Source organism: Arachis ipaensis, chromosome B07 (genome assembly GCF_000816755.2).
Source record: "Arachis ipaensis cultivar K30076 chromosome B07, Araip1.1, whole genome shotgun sequence".
In the NCBI taxonomy this organism is placed as follows: Eukaryota; Viridiplantae; Streptophyta; class Magnoliopsida; order Fabales; family Fabaceae; genus Arachis; species Arachis ipaensis.
The window spans coordinates 56,466,345-56,472,092 of NC_029791.2; positions in this window are offsets into that span (position 1 = coordinate 56,466,345).

Below are 5,748 nucleotides of genomic sequence, written 5' to 3' on the forward strand. Positions count from 1 at the left end.
AGCTCCAGAAAATCTACTTTGAGTGCAGGGAGGTCAGAATCCAACAGCATCAGCAGTCCTTGTTCAACCTCTGAATCTGATTTTTGCTCAAGTCCCTCAATTTCAGCCAGAAAATACCTGAAATCACAGAAAAACACACAAACTCATAGTAAAGTCCAGAAATGTGAATTTAACATAAAAACTAATGAAAACATCCCTAAAAGTAACTAGATCCTACTAAAAACATACTAAAAATAATGCCAAAAAGCGTATAAATTATCCGCTCATCACAGCCTCACCCTCCCCCTTCAACGTAACAAACACACACGAACTCACCCTCTCTCCCTTAGCTTCACCGCGGCACACAGACACTCAGAACACTACACCCACTCAGCCCACACTCCTTCCGTCACACACCCACACACTGTGAATGGAGTTACATTGCGTTCAGCCCGCCGCCACTGCGCCGTCCTTGTCGCAGCCACTCCCGCCAGAACTCATGCCACCGATTTGTCACTCGAGGAGCCGCCATTTTTGCTCGTCGTTTCTCCCCAGAGTCGTTGCCGTCGAGGGCCAGCAGAGGAAGAGAGAACGACAGCGATCCAGGTTCACCAGCGAGGAGAGGGGCTGTGTGGCACGTCACCGTTGCGACCCATTTCACGACCATCACGGCGAGGCCTCTGTTGCCGTTGTCCCAACGTCGCCGTTCGTGCCCCTTTGTCGCCATCGCTGTTCCACCCAGCTTCGCCAGTGTTGAGGTCAGCCACTCCACTACCAACGTTGAGCCTTGTTTGGGGCTGGTGCTTCTCTTGGAGGTTGGGAGGAAAGGTGGCAGAACCGCTAAGTAGAGGGGCCACTGTGGTCTGTCATTGATCTGCACGCCGCCTCTGCCGTCAGAGACCACCGTTAGAATCGCTGTCGTTTTGGTAAGCTTGCCCTGTTTCTGGTTCCTCCTAGTTCTGCCAATTCAATTTTACTTTGAAGCTTGTCCTTGAAACTGTTTGTATTGTATAAAGAGATTATTTTAAATTATCTTGTCACCGCTGTTACTGGAGGTAGCTGCCGGCTCTATTTGAAGACTGCTGGTAAGTCACCACCGAAGCTAAGAACCGGTGTTGGGATTCGATAGAGCACCGCTGCTGCTGTGAATTCGTAATATTTGGTTTACCGCGATTAAAATCTTCAATTATGGCTAATTGAGGTAGGGGATTTAACATTTTTAATTTTAGAATGCCTATAAAGTTATTCGGATAATTGCAAATAGTTAATAATGTTTAAGGGTTCATTAGTTGACGTGAATTGTTTGAAATTTGTTTGAGAATAGTTAATTGAAGTGATTATCCTGATTTATTATTAGAATTGAATGTGGTTGTGATTATGCTGAATTGTAATTGAAATTAGATGTGGTTGTGAAATGCATTTCAAATTATTGATTTTTGGCAATGAATTGTTTGAGATTCTGATCCTGAATGAATTACTTTGAATTGTTTGATATTGAATTAGAAATTTAATATATTGGAATGGCTGTAAAATGGATTTGTGACAGGTTGGAATTGGTTAAAATGTAGCTGCAAATGGTGATTCAGTTAATTTTACTTATTAAATTGAAATGTGTTGAGCGGATTATTGAAAAGCTGGTGTATGGATAATTGATAATTGAGTTTAGATTATGACTGTGATTGTAACCGCTTTTGTTGTTGTGAGTGAATAACTAATGAGATTGATTTTGGTTGGAGATTGTGATTCTTATTGGTTTCAGATTGTTTTGTAATTGCTAAAAATCCTGACATTATTTGAGTATGCTAAATTGGTTGAGTTGTGGCTGTATTCTGATTATTGAGAATAACTGCTTGTTGTTAATTTTAGATATTTGATGTATTGGGATGGCTATGAAACTGATTTCGGATTGGTTGAAAATGGTTTTGATGATTGTTAATGTTAATTCATGACTAATTAGAATTAAGTTTGAGAACCATTAAAAGATTGAAGTTTGTTTATTAAATTATTTTCTTGAAATCTGATTTTTATACTAAAATAGTAACGTTGATAATAAATTAACAACTTAAAAACATGGAAGGCTGATTCTTGTAATACTAGTTTATTGAGTTTAATTTTGAAAGAATCCTATGATAAGTGAAAGTTAGTTACGAATTGATGAGGTGAAAGTTGAATTGATGGGTTATGACCGAACTGTTGGCTATTGTAAATTGTGAATTTTTTGACTGATTTGAGAACCTCTTATTTGGTAATTGTTGAGGAAAGGGGGAGACTTGTTGAGAAAGAGGGAACCCGTAAGGATGGCTAAGTCCGAGTTTTAGGGGAGGTGCTGTCGAAATTTTATAAAATTTGAGGTTTTATTTGAGAAGTTATTTTGGAAGATTTGGATTTGAAAAATGATTATTTAAGTTTTATTTGATTACTTCTAATGAGAGGTTATATTTTGAAAGGTGTTTAATGAAATTAAAATAAATGATTTTCTTGAGTCTTTTGATAGAGGACTAAACTGAAAAATAGTTTTAAAGTTGGCTTGACTCAAGGTTGCTAAAGCAGAGATTATGAACTGAATTGATGATTGAGATTTTTGCGAATGAATGCTTGAGAAAGTTAAGAAAGGTTTAAGAAAATATGTTAAGGATTCAAAGGGAAAAGAGAATGGGGAACTGATATATGGATTGTTGAGTTTTAGAAAGGAAAATGAAAAGTGATAAAACACGGGAAAACCCCATGAACTGTTAGTTGTTTAACTACGGGGAAAACCCATGAATTGATAATTGGTAAAATTCGGGAAGTATCCACGAACTGAATGATCATTGATCTCGGGGAAACCTATAAATTGTTATTTGTTTTATATGCGAAAAAACCCACGGACTGATAATCATTGATTACGGGAATAACCCATGAATTGTTGTATGTTGATCTCGGGTATAACCCACGAACTGAAGATCGCTATGTTATTGTGTATTGATCTCGGAGAATAATCCACGAACTGAAGACCTCTGTTTTGTTTGTGAATTGATCTCGGGGATGCCCACGAACTGAGGATCACTGTTTCCCCTTGTGCGTATATTATGGGGTCGGGCTTTGCACCGACTGCTGGTAGTCACGAAGGAGTGGTGTTCTTACCACCGACACATATGCACTAAGGACACAAAGGGAAGCCATATCTGGGACTTGTTCCTAGGTAATGTCGGGCTGCAGGGTGTAAACTGACACGTGAGCTCATGGCCTGCTTAGGGCAGACATGCATCATATTGGTTGTGCATTTACATTTGGTTGTGTTTGCTTATATTACTTTTCTGTGATTGTGTTGTTTGTTTTATTGTGATTTGTTTGTGTGTTTAATTGAGTTTCTTTCTTGTGCTAGTAGTCTGTGAATGTATAGAGATGATTGATAACTGTTTGTTGTGACTGAGAATCAATTATGTGGTTGAAAGATATTTGATATGTCAAATTTTGTGATTGAGATCTGTTTTGGGTTTAGGAATCTAAAGAAAGTAACTATTTATCTAAAGTAAGATTAAAAAGTATTTCAAAGGGTTGACAAAGAATGTTTATTAAGCAAAGTTAATTATTTGCATGTTAATCATTACTTTTACGGCATTTCCATTCCCTACTGAGAACGTGTGGTTTGTTCTCACCCCAAAATCTTCCACCCTTTCAGTGACACAGGTTCGAAGACACAGTTTGAAGCTGCGGGCGATTATAGAACTTATTTATGAGTTAAGTTTATGACTTGAGTTTCTTTCATAGAATTCCCTCGCCCTTACTGCTTAAGGTTTTTATTTTATGCAGAGGGATAGGAGTTGTACCTGAATTTTATTTAAATTCTTTTGTATAATATTACTATTATTAATAATTATATGATTATTATTACTTGGTGATGTTTGCTATATGATTTTAATTAATAAAAACAAAAATTTCTGGTATTTTTACTAAAATTGAATCGCGATATCGAACTAAAGGCTTAATAGTAAATAGTTAATAAGGAAAACAGGTCAGTAACGCCTTACTTTCGGTACGATCATGACGTTCTGGAAGTTGGGTCGTTACAATATGGTATCAGAGCAGTTCGTTCCTGTTAGAGCCTTGGGAATGGACTGACTATGCTTCATTGCATACTCTGAGTGTCTGTCATGCTTAGTGACTTGTTCTGATAACAAGAGTTTGTGTTTTATTTGTATGACTGTCTGATGATTAACACTGTTGGTTTACCATTGCATGCCTCATGGTATTAGGTCTGGCCAACTTAATACTAATGATTTATGTATATGGGAACACTAATGGGTTATCATAGACAAAATAGAAGTTATAGGTGATGCAATTCACGGGGTTTGGGAGCGTTAGAAGTTATAAAGTTAGCTTCGTTTTGACCTGTAATCTTTATTTGTGCCACATGAACTCGTGCCATCTTTTTCTTCGTTGCTTTCGTTGGAATTTCCTTCTTAGAATGTGATTTGATTGTTTCCCAACCATACCTTGTCATTCTTGTATACCTTTGCTTGCCTATAAATCTGATTTCTTACGTAACTCTTTGAATATTCATCCTTGATAATGCCTATGTTTCTGTTCATATATTCTATTTTCTTTGATTTCAGTTTGAACTTATTTTATTTTAGCAATTTTCGAGGGCGAAAATTTTTCTAAGGTGGGTAGAATGTAACAACCCTAGTTTTTGAAAATCAAATAAAATAGTTATTTGTGATTTATTTTATTTGTTGATAATTTTATTTTAAGAAAATTATTTTACTAAAGGTAATTAAATGGAGTTTCATGATAATTGGAGTTTAAATTAATTAGAATTTTTATATAATCTTTATTAGATATTTGGTATGATTGAAATTATAATTTTGATAATTGAAAAATAAGAAGAATTGTATAATTTAATTTAAATAAATTCTATTTTGAACGAATTATGTTATTAATTTGAACTCTCAGAAATTATTTTATTAGAAATGATTAGATTGATATTTATAAATACTTTAAGTTTAAGTCAGTTAATATTTGTGTACAATTTTTATTATAATTAGTTATTTTATAAATTGAAATTAAAGTTTTGGAGATAGAAAATTAATGAGAAGTTATATTATTTAATTTGAATAATTAATATTGAGTTTAAACTATATTTTATAGAAATATGATTAATATGTTCATTTTATAATGTAAATTAGAAATAATTGATTGAACTTAGCAATATATTGATAAATAATATTTCTAAATATTTTTAATAGAGTACATTTGATTTTAAAATTATTCTACCCTTCAATTTTATCAAAGTATCTATTCATAGCTATCCTTTATTCTTTTATAAAATTCTAATTTCTAACCCTAAATCCCAAAATCCCCAAATTCATTCAGAATCCCTAATTTCCCTAATTTCTAACCCTAACAGATGCAGCCTCACCCTCCCCCTTCAACATAACAAACACACGCGAACTCACCCTCTCTCCCTTAGCTTCACCGCAGCACACACACACTCAGAACACTACAGCCACTCAGCTCACACTCCTTCCGTCACACACCCACACACTGTGAACGGAGTTACATTGCGTTCAGCCCGCCGCTACTACGCCGTCCTTGTCGCAGCTACTCCCGCCAGAACTCATGCCGCCGATTTGTCACTCGAGGAGCCGCCATTTTTGCTCGTCGTTTCCCCCCAGAGTCGTCGCCGTCGAGGGCCAGCAGAGGAAGAGAGAACGACTGTGAGCCAGGTTCACCAGCGAGGAGAGGGGCTGTGTGGCACGTCACCATTGCAACCCATTTCACGACCAT